Below are 15,873 nucleotides of genomic sequence, written 5' to 3'. Positions count from 1 at the left end.
ATTGAAGATCAGCCTTAGTCTGTTCTGATCTGATCTGATCAATATTTTTCAATACTTTTGTATCTGTGGAGGCCTGTTTTGTGACCGATTATGTGGTCAGTTTTGGAGGAGGTACCATGAGGTGCTGAGAAGAAGGTATATCTTTTTGTTTTAGGATAAAATGTTTTGTAGCTATCTGTTAAATCCATTTGTTTCATAACTTCTGTTAGTGTCCATGTTTCTCTGTTTAATTTCTGTTTTCAGGATCTGTCCATTGTTGAGAGTGGGGTGTTGAAATCTCCCACTATTATTGTGTGAGGTGCAATGTGTGCTTTGAGCTTTAGTAAAGTTTCTTTAATGAATGTGGCTGCCCTTGCATTTGGAGCACAGATATTCAGGATTGATAGTTCATCTTGGTAGATTTTACCTTTGATGAGTTTAAAGTGCCCCTCCTTGTCTTTTTTGATAACTTTGGGTTGAAAGTCAATTTTATTTGATATTAGAATGGCTACTCCAGCTTGTTTCTTTGAACCATTTGCTTGGAAAGTTGTTTTCCAGCCTTTCACTGTGAGGTAGTGTCTGTCTTTTTCCCTGAGGTGGGTTTCCTGTAAGCAGCAAAATGTTGTGTCCTGTTTGTGTAGTCAGTCTACTAGTCTATGTCTTTTTATTGGGGAATTGAGTCCATTGGTGTTAAGAGAAATTAAAGAAAAGTAATTGTTGCTTCCTGTTATTTTTGTTGTTAAAGTTGGGGTTATGTTTTTTTTGACTATCTTCTTTTACGTTTGTTGAAGGATTACTTTCTTGCTTTTTATAGGGTTTAGTTTCCCTCCTTGTGTTGGTATTTTCCCTTTGAATGGCTGGATTTGTGGAAAGAAATTGTGTGAATTTGGTTTTTTCATGGAATACATTGGCTTCTCCATCTATTGTAATTGAGAGTTTTGCTGGGTATAGTAGCCTGGGCTGGCATTTGTCTTCTTTTATGGTCTGTATAACATCTGTCCAGGATCTTCTGGCTTTCATAGTCTCTGGTGAGAAGTGTGGTGTAATTCTAATAGGTCTGCCTTTATATGTTACTTGACCTTTTTCCCTTACTGCTTTTAATATTCTATCTATATTTAGTGAATTTTTTTTCTGATTATTATGTGTCAGGAGGATTTTTTTTTTTCTGGTCCAGTCTATTTGGAATTCTGTAGGCTTCTTGTGTGTTCATGCGCATCTCTTTCTTTGGGTTTGGGAAGTTTTCTTCTATAATTTTGTTGAAGATATTTGCTGGCCCTTTAAGATGAAAATCTTCATTCTCATCTATTCCTATTATCTGAAGGTTTGGTCTTCTCATTGTGTCCTGGATTTCCTGGATGTTTTGAGTTAGGATCTTTTTGCATTTTGCATTTTCTTTGATTGTTGTGTCCATGTTCTCTATGGAATCTTCTGCATCTAAGATTTTCTCTTCCATCTCTTGTATCCTGTTGCTGATGCTCGCATCTATGATTCCTGATTTCTTTTGTAGGGTTTCTATCTCCAGAGTTGTCTCCCTTTGGGTTTTCTTTATTGTTTCTACTTCCCTTTTTAGATCTTGGATGGTTTTGTTCAATTACATCACCTGTTTGGTTGTGTTTTCCTGTAATCCTTTAAGGGATTTTTGTGTTTCCTTTTTAAGGACTTCTTGCTGTTCAGCAGTGATTTCCTGTAATTCTTTAAGGACTGCTACCTTTTTAGCAGTGTTCTCCTGTATTTCTTTAAGTGAGTTATTAATGCCCATCTTAAAATCTTCTACCACCATCATGAAATATGATTTAAATCTGAGTCTTGCTTTTCGGGTGTGTTGGGGTATGCCGGACTCGCTGTGGTGGGTGGACTGGGTTCTGGTGATGCCCAGTGGTCTTGGTTTCTGTTAGCAATATTCTTACATTTGCCTTTTGCCATCTGGTAATCTCTGGTGTTAATGTTCTAGCTGTCTCTGACTGGAGCTTGATCCTCCTGTGCTTTTGTTAGCCTCTGGTAGCACTCCTGGGATTCCAACTCTCACCTGAGTCCCAGTGGTCAGAGCACTCTCTGCTGGCAAGCTCTTCTCTTGCAGGGAAGGTGCACTGAGGTCTGGAGCTCTGATCCACCTCCTGAGTCCTGGAGTCAGAGACCTCCCTGTGGGCCCACTCTCCTCTGGTAAAGAAGGTGCCCAGGGGTCTTGGTCTCAGCTCCACCTCCTGGCTGAGGATGAAGGCCCAAAGGGACCCTGTCCAAGAAGTTCTGTTGCTTCTGTCACCCATGTGCTCTCCAGTGAACAGGAGGTCCTGGGTGGGCTAGGGGTCCTGTGGCATGGAGAATCCTCTGGGGACCTGGTGCCCTCCTCTGGGTTCAGGCAGAAGATCTCTTTAGTGATTCTACTTCTTTATTTAATTCTATCTTTATTCCATGAATGGCCGTCATTATTTCATTCCACTGTGTTTTTACAGATTTTATTAAGGGATTTATTCATATCCTTTCTAAGGTTCTTGAATATGCTTGGAACAGCTCTTGTGAAATTCTTGTCTTGTGCCTCAGCTATATTACATCTTCAGGACTACTGTAGTAGGGTTACCTGGTTCTGGTGGAGACACATTGTCTTGGTTGTCATTGTTTGTGGTTCTTGCTGGTGTATAGGCATCTGGGCTTGGGATGACTAGGGTTATTCTAGGTGTTGATATCTGGCTTTCTCTTAGTTGGTGGATATTCTGTCCCATGTGTTTTGTATCAATTTGACTGAAACACAGCATGTCCGATATTTGTTTATACATTATGCTATGTGTGTCAAAGGGTGCATGGGGATAGGCTAAGCAAGGCTGAGTGCCTTCTTTGCATGGACCAGCCTTGTGAAACCTTGAATAAAAATGAAACAGGCAGAGAAAAAGGGTGTGCCTGCTGTCTGACAGCCTTCGAAAGGGACAGCAGACTTGCATGGACCAGCCTTGTGAAACCTTGAATAAAAATGAAACAGGCAGAGAAAAAGGGTGTGCCTGCTGTCTGACAGCCTTCTAAAGGGACAGCAGACTTACATGGGCCAGAATTGCTTTGCACTAGAACTTGCACTGGTAGCTCATAGCTAGGTTTGCTGGTAGCAAATTCTGTGGATTGCCCATCCATCATAATTGCATGACAAAGCCAGCTCAGTCAGTCAACAGGGTCTCAAGGGAGGGAGTGAGGACTGAAAAGAAAAAGACAATTAGACAACAGTATAACATGACTCCAGCCAGTGCTGAGGCTGAAGTCGGTTTATTTGTTCCCAGTCAGCTTTTACACCATTCTAGGAGTCATTCTAAAGTCAGTTCTTAGATCAAAGACAAAGTAATTGAACAAGGCAATGAACAAAGGGATCACACCAGGAAGTAATCAAAGCAATAAACAAAGTCCCCAAGTCCCTGGGTCTGGGGGCTTCTCAGGATTACCAAGACAAAAGGAAGGTCACACAGTCCCTGGCTGAGTTCACCTTGATCCTTTCATCAGCCCAAATCAAATAATCCTCTCCAATTCTACTTCCTCCTCGGAGCTCAGTGACAAGTACTCGCCAAATTTCTATAAGCCTCACCAAAAGTTCTACATAATTGCATGAACCAACCAATTCCCTTGTAATCAGTCTACAGAGACATATAGATACAAGAAGTATCCACAGCAAATTGTTTTTTTATAAAGAACCAGGATGTCTCTTCCTTGTCTTGATTCACTCCAGTCTTTTGCCTGGAATTCAGCTTTGTCTTTTATCAATGTCATAGGAAGTTTCTTTGGGTTTTATTTGTTTTGTTTTTTTTAATCTTTCCTTGCAGATTTTGCTTTAAAAATATTTTGATTTTATATATATGGGGATTTTTGCCTGCATGAATGTCTGTGCATCATGTGCATACAATGTTTCAAGTGGCTGTGAGCTGCCATGTGTGTGCTAGGAATGAAACTTTTCATCTGGAAGAGTGAGTGCTCTTAACTACTGGCTCCTCTCAAGTCTCAACTTGTACTTTTTGCTTTTTTCTCTCTCTTATATTAGACTTAGTGTATCCAGTTTTATGTTGAGGTTTTTAATTCACTTGGACTTGACATTTATGCAGGGTGATAAATATGGATTTATTAGCGTTCTTCTACATACAGACATCCAGTTAGATCAGCATCATTTGTGGAAGATGCTTTCTTTTTACATTGGTTTGGACATTTTTGATAAAAATCAAGTGTGCATAGGTGTGTGGGTTTATTTCTGGGTTTTTTGCTCAATTCTACTGGTCAATCTGACTGTTCCTATACCAATACCATGTATTTTCTTTTAAAATCTATTTTCCTGTAGTCCAGTTTGAGATGAGTGATGATAATACCTCCAGAACATGCTTTATTGTTCAGGATTTTTTTGTCTATTCTGGGTTTTTTGTTTTTCCATATGAATTTGAGAATTGCTTTTTCAAGGTCTGTAAAAAATTGTATTGGAATTCTAATGAGACTTGCATTGAATCTTTAGATTGCCTTTTGAAAGATGACCATTTTCACTATGTTAATCCTACCTATCCATAAGCATGGAAAATCTTTCCATTTTCTGAAATCTTTTTCAATTTTTTTTCATTTTTCATTTTTCTTTTTTTTTTCTTTTTTCTTTCTTTCTTTTTTTTTTTTTGCTCTAGGGACCTGAAGTTTTTGTTATACAGATCTTTTACTTGCTTGGTTAGATTTACACCAAGATATATTATATTGTTTGTGGCTACTGTGGAGGGTGTTGTTTTCCTGGTTTCTTTCTCAGCCCATTTATCATTTGTATGAAGAGGGTGTCTTAGTCAGGGTTTCTATTCCTGGACAAAATATCATGACCAAGAAGCAAGTTGGGGAGGAAAGCGTTTATTCAGCTTATACTTCCGTACTGCTGTTCATCACCAAAGAAGTCAGGACTGGAACTCAGGAAGGTCAGGAAGCAGGAGCTGCAGCAGAGGCCATGGAGGGGTGTTCCTTACTGGCTTGCTCAGTTTGCTTTCTTATAAAACCCAAGACTACCAGCCCAGAGATGGTACCAACCACAAGGGGCCCTTCCCCCCTTGATCACTAATTGAGAAAATGCCTTACAGCTGGATCTTGTGGAGGCATTTCCCCAACTGAAGCTCCTTTCTCTGTGATAACTCCAGCCTGTGTCAAGTTGACACAAAACCAGCTAGTACAGAGGGCTACTGATTTCTTTGAGTTAATTTTATATCCAACCTCTTTGGTGAATGACATTATAGTATACATAAAAAAAATTCTACCAGAGAACTCCTACACTATCATATCATCCATTAATAATGATATCTTGACATCTTTTTTCACAATTTGTATTCCATTGATCTCTTTTTGTCTTATTGCTCTGGCTAGAACTTCAAGTACTATATTAAATAGACAGGGAGAGAGTGGACAGCTTTGTCTTGTCCCTGATCTTATTGGGATTGCTTTAAGTTTATCTCCATTTAATTTGATGCTGACTAATAGCTTGTTGTATGTTGCTTCTATTATGTTTAGGTATGTTCCTTGAATTCCTGATCTCTCCAAGACTTTTAATATGAAGGAGTGTTGGATTTTGTTGAAGGTTTTTTTAGTATCTAATGAAATGATCATGTGATTTTTTTCCTTTGTTTATATAGTGAATGATATTGATGAATTTTCATATACCGAACCATTCCTACATCCCTGGAATGAAACTTACTTGATCATGGTGAATGATGTTTTTGATGTGTTCTTGGATTTGGTTTGCGAGAATTTTATTGAATATTTTTGAATTGACATTCATAAGCTAAATCAGTCTTAAATTCTTTTTCTTGCCGGGCAGTGGTGGCTCACGCCTTTAATCCCAACACTTGGGAGGCAGAGGCAGGTGGATTTCTGAGTTTGAGGCCAGCCTGGTCTACAGAGTGAGTTCCAGGACAGCCAGGGATACACAGAGAAACCCTGTCTCACAAAACTTAAAAAAAAAAAAAATTCTTTGTTGAATCTTTGTGTGGTTTAGGTTTCAGGATGAGTGTGTTCTTTCTGTTTCTGTTTTGTGGAATAGTTTGAGGAGTATTGGTAGTAGCTCTTCTTTGAAAGTCTGGTAGAATTCTGCACTAAGACCATCTGGCCATCAGCCTTTTTTGGTTGGGGGACTTTTAACAACTGCTTCTATTTCCTTAGGACTGGAACACAGGCTTTTGAAGTAAAACCTAATTTTTGCTGTAAATCTCCTCCCAAATATGCCCTGGCAATGAAAACACAACACAGTTAATATGATTACATGCTGTGTGCCTAGATTGGGCAGATCTACTGCTACACTGCCATCTTCCACAGCTTATGAGACCCCTTAGAACTTTCGGTTTCTCCAGGCCATGTGATTCTGCTCCACTTTTCTTTTTCTTCCTCCTTCTCCTCTGCATCCTCTCCCTCTTCCAATTTTCTCTTCTTCTCTCTTCCACCTTCTGCTCCACCTTCCCTTTTATCTGTCCAATCATTAGCTCTCCTTTATTTTACAAATTAAGGTGGGAAGCATGTTTACAGGAAATCACCTGAGTGCTGACTCATTCCTTGTTCACAACCACTCACAGGAGAACAGAATTAACATCAAATATAATTAGCCCCAGGGCTATCCACAACACCTAATGATTTAAAATTTCCTCAGTTTCTGTTGGTATGTCTCCTCTTTTTCATTTCTGATTTTTGTTAATTTGGATACTGTCTCTGTGCCTTTTAATTAGTTCAGCTAAGTGTTTATCTATCTTGTTGATTTTCTCAAAGAGCTATTGGTTTTGTTGATTCCTTGTATTGTTCTTTTTGTTTCTAATTGACTGATTTCAGCACAGAATTTGACTTTCTCCTGACATCTATTCCTCTTGGTTGTGTTTGCTTTTTCTTTTAGAGTTTTCAGGTGTGCTGTTAAGTTACTAGTATGAGATCTCTCAGATTTCTTTTTGAACATCTTAGTGCTAGGAATTTTTTTCTTATTACTGCTTTCCTTGTGTCCCATAAGTTTGGGTATGCTACATCTTCATTTTCATTGAATTCTAGTATGTCTTTAATTTCTTTTTTACTTCTTCCCTGACTAAGTGATCATTGAGTAGAGTGTTGTTTAGTTTCTATGAGTACATAGTCTCCCTGTTGTTTTCATTGTTGTTGAAGTCCAGCCTTAATCCATGGTGATCTGATAAGATGCAAGGGTTTATTTCAATCTTGTATCTGTTGAGGTTTGTTTTGTGCCTGATTATCTGGTTGATTTTGGAGAAGGTTCTGAGAAGTGTTGAGTGAAAGGTTCTATAAATATCTGTTAGATCCATTTGGTTCATATCATTTATTAGTTTTATTGTTTCTTTTTTAGCTTCTGTTTCAATGGCCTGTCCATTGTTAAAGTGAGGTGTTGAAGTCCCCCACTATTATTGTGTGATTTGAGCTTTAGTAAAGTTTTGTTTGTTTGTTTGTTTGTTTTTAAATGAATGCCGGTGCCTTTGCATTTGCGACATAGATGTTCAGAATTGAGACACCATCTTGGTGGATTTTTCATTTGATGACTATAATGTGTCCCTCCCCATTTCTTTCGATTACTTTTGGTTGAAAGTCTTTTTATTAGATATTAGAATGGCTACTCCAGCTTATTTCTTGGGCCTGTTTGCTTGAAGAACTTTTTCCCAGCCCTTTACTCTGAGGTAATATCTATCTTTATTGCTCAGGTGTGTTTATTATATGCATCAAAATTATGAATTTTGCATTGATTCTGTTAGCCGTGTCTTTTTATTGGTGAACTGAGTCTATTAATGTTGAGAGATATTAATGACAAATGATTATTAGTTCCTGTTATTTTAATTTTGGTGGTGGCACTGTGTGTGTGTGTGTGATCCTCTTCTTTTGGTTTTGTTGTGAGATGATTAATTTCTTGGGTGTAATTACCCTCCTTGTATTGGAGTTTTCCTTGTAGTATCCTCAAGGCTGGATTAGTAGAAAGATATTGTTTAAATTTGGTTTCATTATGGAATATCTTGGTTTCTCCATCTATGGTAATTAAAATTTTTCTTGTTATAGTAGTCTTGTTTCTGACTTTACTGAAAATGCTTTGAGTTTTTCTGTTTGGGTTGGTGTTGGCTGTGGGTTTTCTTTGTATTGCCTTCATTATGTTGACATATGTCTGTTGTATCCTTATTCTCTCCAGGACTTTTATCATGAAGGGGTGTTGCATTGTTTTCAAAGGCTGTTTCTATATGTAATGAGATGATCATGTAGTTTTTTTCTTCTTGTATTTTCATGATAGATTACATTTATTGGTTTACATAGGTTGAACCATCTGTGCATCTCTGGAATGAAGCCTACTTGATTATGTTGGATTGTCTTTTTGATGTGTTCTTGGATTTGGTTTGAAAGTGTTTTATGGAGTATTTTTGCATCTATGTTCATGGTTTGTAATTCTGCTTCTTTTTGTCAGTTTGTTTGTTGTGAGAAAGGCCCCAAGTACGTTGCTCTGGCTGTCCTGAAACTTATACATAAGCAGTGTTTGTTGATTCCTATTATTTTGTTGTTATGTTATGGGATCTTCCCTTTTTATTTTTTAGTCTGGGATTATTTATTCTTTGTATTTTGGAGTATATGGTTAATCTCATTATGCTAAAAATTTCCTTCTAGAACCTTCTAAAACCTTATGGATTTATACTTAGATCCTGCTTAAATTTGTTTTTATAGTGGAATGTTGTTCTTTCTCTGTTGATTGCGATTGATAGTTTTGTTGGATATAGTAGTCTGACCTGGCATTTATGGACTCTCAGAGTTTGTAGAACATTTCTCCAGGCCCTTACAGCTTTCAAAATGCTCATTAAGAAGTCAGGTGTTGCCGGGCTTGGTGGGTCACACCTTTAATCCCAGCACTCGGGAGGCAGAGGCAGGCGGATTTCTGAGTTGGAGGCCAGCCTGGTCTACAAAGTGAGTTCCAGGACAGCCAGAGCTATACAGAGAAACCCTGTCTCAAAAACAAAACAAAACAAAACAGAACAAAAGTCAGGTGTTATTCCAAAGTGCCTACCTTTATATGTTATTTGGTCTTTTTCCCTTGCAGATTTTAATATTCTTTCTTTGTTCTGTATGCTTAGTGTTTTGATTATTATGTCCTGAGGGGAATTTCTTTTCTGGTCCAGTCTATTTGGTGTTCTGTGCATTTTTATACTTTGAAAGACTTCTCATTCTTTAGGTAAGGGAAATTTTCTTTTTTCATTTTGTTGAAAATAATTTCTGTGACTTTAACCTGGATTTCTTTTCCTTCCTCTATTCCTATTAATCATATATTTCTTGTTTTCATGGTGTCCCAGATTTTCTGGATTTTTCTTGGCTGAAAATTTTAGATTTAATATTTCCTTTACTAAGATATTTCTTTCTTTCTTTCTTCTATTCTTGTCTTCAGTGCCTGGGCTTCTCTCTGTCCATGTCTTGTATTCTCTTGGTGAGGCTTACCTCTGAGGTTTTCATTTGATTTTTCCTACATTTTTCATTTCCAATTTAACCCCAGTTTGGGTTTTCCTTAGTGATTCTGTTCCTACTTTCATATCTTGAACTGTTTTCAACATTTTATTACATAGTTTGTGTTTTCACAGACTTCATTAAGGGATTTAGTCATTTTCTCTTTTAGGTCCTTGAGCATATTCATAATAGCTATTTTGAAATCCTTGTTTTGCACTCCAGCTACACTGCACTTGTCAGGGCCTACTCTAGTGGGATTTCTGGATTGCACTGCTGTCTAGGTACAAGGGTTTACGATGATTGTGATTCTAATTGTTTATAGATGGTCTTGTCTTTGTTGGGAGGATGTCCCTTTCCTCATTTTGTCTTTATCTTTCAGGATCTTAGAAAAGTTTGATGCCTGGTAGGGAGTGTTTCTGAGTCCCTGAAAGATGTGTACTCAAGGGTTCCTGGAAAGAATTTGTTTCTAGGTTTTGGTGGCTGGCACAAAGAATGGGGATGCTCTTGAAGCAGGGGCTGAGGTGGGGGTGGGAGTGGAGGTGGGGGTGGCTGAGACAGTCCTCAGGAAGAAGGAAAGGTGGCTCTTCCACAATGTTCTCTGGAGTCTCAAGGGGGTGGAGTCAGAGACAGGACATACTCAAGCGAATGGTCTGCTACAGGGCTAGGGTGAAGCTAGGGAATATAAAATGGAAGACCGAAGGCGGAGTGAAGATTGCCTACCTGATTCCTATACCTCAGCAGACAGCGTGGTCCTTGGTAGAAAGAGTCTACAGGTAGTGGTGGCCGACACAAAGGGGGGGGTGAGGGAGGAAGGCTGTGTCCCCTCAGAGCATCTGTGGAGTTCCCAGGGAATGAAGGCAGGGAGGAGCAGAGCCCTACAAGTGGTGTCTGTCAGGGACTGGAGATGAGACTGTTTTTTCCTATGCTCATGTTCATGATGTATTCATAAGCACACATTCACTTGCTCATATGTGTTTTTTTGTATGTGCATGTGTATTTTTATGTTTAGCTTCCATGTGTGTGTTCATATGTGCATAGGCATGTTTATATATGAATGAATATATCTGTATTTATATGCTTATGTGTGTGTTCATATGAGCATGTCTATGTTTATGTGCATGTGTGTTCATACAGGCATATGTATGTTCTTGTGTGCATTTATATGCATATGTTTTGATTCAAAAGTGTGTGTGGGGTCATATGTACATTTATGTGTTTATATGTGTATATGTGTCATATGTGCTTGTATGTGTTAATATATGAAGTGAATGTGTTTGCATTTATATGTACATGTATTTCCTATTTATATGTACAAGTATATGTCTAGTGTGTTTATATGTACCTGTGTATTATTTGGTACATGCCTGCCTGCATATGTGTGTGTGTGTGTTAATATGTGAGTATGTATATGTTTATCTGTACATAGTTATGGTGGTTTGAATGAGAAAGACTCTCATAGGCTGATATATTTGAATACTTGGTCTCCAGGGAGTGGCACTATTTGAAAGGATTAGGTGTGGCCTTGTTGGAGGAAATGTATCACTGGTAGTGGGCTTTGAGGTTCCAAGAAGCTCATTCCGAGCCCACAGTCTCTCTTCCTGCTGCCTGCAATTCTGGATATAGACCTCTTAGCTACCTCTCTAGCCCTTTGTCTACTTGCAAGGCGCCAACCTGCCATGGTTATAGTGGACTAAACCTCTGAAACTGTAAGCCAGTACCAATTAAATGCTTTTTTTTTTTAAGAAAAAAAAAGTACAAATTGCCATGTTTATAGTGTCTCTTCACAGCAATAGAATACTAAGACAATAAGTATATTGGTGTTCATATGTTCATGTATATATTTAGAGATGCAGCACCTGTGTGTGTTCATATGCTCATTTTATGTGCCTTTGACATGTGAAATGTTCCTGTGTGTACATGTATGTATGCTTTCATATGTGTTGAAAGCTGGACCTAGCCAAGGCTTTCTTAGCAGCCCTGATGAGAGGACAAAAGGACTCTAGTTCTGTGTCCTTGCTCAGGAGCAGACACGGCAAGGCCAGTCTGGAACTGAAGGTGGATCCTCAAAGAAGTTAAAGTTTTTCCTAGGAACTTGGCTTTTCCCCTTGGGAGACTGGAGCTCTCAGTCCCAAGGCTGCGGTGTGCTCAGTCTGTAATGCTCCAGGGATGCCCTGTGTTCCCTTGTGCAACATTGCTTGATTAGCCTCCTGCGGACTTTGTCCCATTGTATGAGAAATTTTACTACTCTGTTCCATTTCATTCCTGGAAATACTATATAAGTTGCTCTCTCTCTCTCTCTCTCTCTCTCTCTCTCTCTCTCTCTCTCTCTCTCTCTCTCTCCCTCCCTCCCTCTCTCCCTCTCTTTCTCCCCAAAATTTCTTAAAATATTGAAATCTTTCATTATGAAATATTGTCACACTGGTGCTGGGAATTGAACCTAGGTCCTCTGGAAGAGCAACAAGTGCTCTTAACCACTGAGACATCTTTCCAGCCCAAAGTGTTATACTTCTTAATAAGTTTTGTTTGTTTGTTTTTGTAAAAGACATAGAGGTGTAAGACCTCCCAATTGTAACTTTAATTATTTTCAAAACCTACTTTTAATGGCGATTCTTAAACACTTTAACTTCTCTTGTAGCTCACTACCCACCAGAGGTATTGGAAAAGAAAGGATACGGGGAAAGTGGGCCTGTTTAGAAAGGTTCTTTGGAGCAACTTTAATCTGTGTTGTCTGAATATCAGCAGAGTAGTACACAGGTCAGTAGTGGCAGCTCAATCCACTTCACTCCAGCAGATAGACACACCAGCAGTCCAGTTGGGTAGAGTTGGGATAGCAAACACAAAATCAGTACCAGTGGCACTACCTAGCAGAGACAGCCAGACCTCGGCCTCAGCACAGGTCAGCAGGAGGGACCAGGGCCAACAGGAACACCAGGAGAAGTTTTTAGCTGTGCCTCTCTCAGCAAAGCAAAGATCAGCGAAGACTGAGACCAACACGCATTGCACAGCTAGCTCTATAAGTGAGCAAGCTTAGCCTCTGTGTCTGTCTGTTCAGTCCTTTTTATATTCTCTCCAAACATCACCTGTCCTCCACAGGCCTTGCCTCAGCATGTGTCTTGCCTCAGCATGTGCATCTGTCTCAGATGACATCACTCTGCCAATCATCCCAAGTCTGCAGAAGAGTCAAGAAACCATGGCACACCACCAGAAGTTTTGGGGTGCATTTCTCTCTATGGAGTCCTGACAAATGCAGCTTAACTATACAATGTAAAGCAGATCAATACATGCATGTCATTAGCAAAGAATTCTTCATCACATGTCCTTTCACTTGCTTTAATAGAACATACTTTCTCCCGTGTCTGCTTCAGTGCAATGTTCCTACATAAGTCTGCCTTAGTCCTCCACCTATGTCCACTTTAGGAAAACACTCCTTCATGTCTTTGCCCCAGCAAAACACCATCAAACACAACTGACTCTCCAAAGAATCCCTTAGTTTCCACTTCACTGGATTCCAAACTTTATCTTTTCTGACTCCTTATCTTCTGACCTTCTGGTCCTCTCTCTCAGACTCCTGTCACTGAAGGGTGATTTTTGGTCCAGGTCCCATGTGTGCATATATACTGATATATTCTTCTTTGCATGTATGTGTGTTTCACATGCACATCTGTGCATTCATATATGCATGTGCTTTTTTTATATGCACATGTATATATCTGTATTCATCTGTTCATGTGTATATTTAGAGGTGAATGTGAATGTATGTGTTTATATGAGCTTTGTGTGCTCTTATGTACACATGTGTGTGTATATATGTGCATGTATGATTGTGTATCCATATGTACATGTGTGTGTTAAGGTGTGTATGTTTTTATTCATATATAAATGTGTATGGTCATATGTGCATATCTATATTCATATGTGCATTGTGCCACATACTAGAGTACATGTGCATTTATATACACAAATAAATGTTTACATTCATATATACACATGTTCATATGCACATAAATGCAAATGCATGTATGTGTTTTCCTTTGCTGTTCATGTGTTTGTTTATATGTACACATGTGTGTCGACATGTACATGTGCATGTTTATATGTGCATGGGTCTGTGTCTGCTCATACATGCATATTTGTATTTATATGTCTCCATAGTAGATAGTAACTTTCTCTGGGCTCCCTGACCTCAAGTTGATCCTCCAAAATGATCAATTGCTGTTGTCTTGAGCTCCCTTCCCATGAACCCGTCAACCAGGCAAGAACACAACTGAGGACACTAGGGGCTGACATCACAGCCGATGGTCCCACCCTTCTTCTGAGGGCTACTGCACACAAAGCCTGAAGGACCTTGTGTGACGAGAGAACCAAGGCCACCGTTGGTCACCAGAGAATTTCTCCCCTTATCCTCGGGTAACTTGCACCAGTTCCTTCTGCAGTTCAGATGCTATGTAAGAATCATCATCTGACTCTTTCTCCTCTGAGTCTGGAGTTTGTGGGATTCGAAGCAAACGTGCACATATAGCAATATAACTTGTGTTTCAGCCAGAAAATCTAGACACGTAGAATGAAGGCTTTTTTTTTGTTTGTCTCCCTGCACTGGTGACACACTAGAGGAAAGGTGAGCATGTGGAGGTTAGCATGCGACTCATACTGTTAACTTCCTGCCACTATAATTCTTATCCATTGTCGTAGTTTCCTATGTTTGCTCTAAATCCAACTAATTTTCAAGTTTCTGAGAGGCAAGTGTCACAATGACCTTTACCTTGCCTTGAGCACACAATGTTCAGTGCATGTGATTTGAACTGAGGAGATGAAAGAACAGTGGGAAATTATTCTGGGGAGATGGCAAAAACATCCAAGCAAAGGGAAAAAAATGTGATTTTTTTTCACTTGGTATTGGAGGACTTTAGATCACCCTCTCTATCCAAAGTATTTTCATCTCAATGCATTAATACATTGTATGCCTTTGGGTAGGGTGCTAAAAAGCAATCCAATCTTTACATCCTCTTATTTTGAGGGACTGAAAAATGTAATTAATCTGGGTGTTGGATATATATATATATATATATATATATATATATATATATATATATATATATATATATATAATATATACAAATACACTAATTGTAATCTTATAATATGCACAATTTTCCTCTTACATGTTAAGCTTAATATAAAAAATACATTTAAAGTCAGGAATGAGGAGATAGCTCAGTAAAGAGCTCACTGGACAAGCCTGAGAATCTGAATTTGGCTTCCAGCATCCATGTAAAAAGTCAGTGTATGTGACAGTGTGTCCCTGAAATCCAGCACTGGGGAGACAGAGACAAGAAGATCCTTCAGGCTTGTTGCTCAGCTCGTCTAACTGCACCATAGAGACCCTGTTCCAGAGAAAGACTCTGTCTACAGGAAAATAAAGTGGAGAATGACTGAGGAGACACCCAACATTGACCTCTTGCCTTTATATGCAAGGGTACATATTCTCCCACCCCTAAACACACACACACACACACACACACACACACACACACACACACACATCAAACACCTGTAAGTTTAATTTTTCCAAATCCTCTTTTTAATGATGGTTCTTTGACCTGTCTTGTAACCCACCACCCACCAGAAGTAGCAGGAAAAAAAAAAGGATATGGGGGAGTGGACCTGTTTAGATAGGTTCTTTGGAGCAACTTCCATTTGTTTTGTCTGGAAATCTGCAGTTCAGTTCATAGGTGAGCAAGTACCAGCAGCTCAACCCACTCGCAAGCGCCTCACAGATACACCAGCAGTCCAGTCTGGTAGAGTAAGGTTAGCAACAGCAGTGACAAGACCTAGCAGAGACAGCCAGCCCTCAGCCTCCACTAGAGTCAGCGGGAGGGACCAACAAGTACGCCAGGAAATATTCGCGGCTGTGCCTCTCTCGGGGAAGGGAAGATCAGTGGATACTTGAGACCAAGTGTTGCCCAGCTAGCTGTACCAGCAAGCCAAGCTCTGTCTCCATCACTCCACGGAGTCCTACTTATACTCTCCAAATATCTTGTGTCCTCCATGTGCCTTATCTCAGCATGGCTCTTGCCTCAGCACATGCATCCAATCATCCTTGGAAGGGGCAACAAACTGCAGCACACCACCAGAAGTATTTTTTTAGTGAGTTTCTGCTTATGGCATCCTGACAAATGAAGCTCAACTACACATGTGTTCAGTTAGCAAAGAATTCTTTATCACGTATCCTTTCACGTGCTTGCTTTAGCAGAACATCCTCTCTCCTGTGTCTGCTTCAGTGAAACTTTCCTTCATGGGTCTGCCTTAGCCTTTCACACCTGTGTCCACTTCAATGAAATGTTTCTTCATGTGTTTGCCCCAGCAAAAATCACCCAACTGACTTACTAAAGAACCCTTAAGTTTCCACTTCAAACATTCCTACACACATGCACACACATATACACACACCACACAGCCCTACATACACAC

This window comes from Mus pahari, chromosome 20 (assembly GCF_900095145.1).
Source record: "Mus pahari chromosome 20, PAHARI_EIJ_v1.1, whole genome shotgun sequence".
NCBI lineage: Eukaryota > Metazoa > Chordata > Mammalia > Rodentia > Muridae > Mus > Mus pahari.
This window is presented reverse-complemented; position numbering follows the sequence as displayed.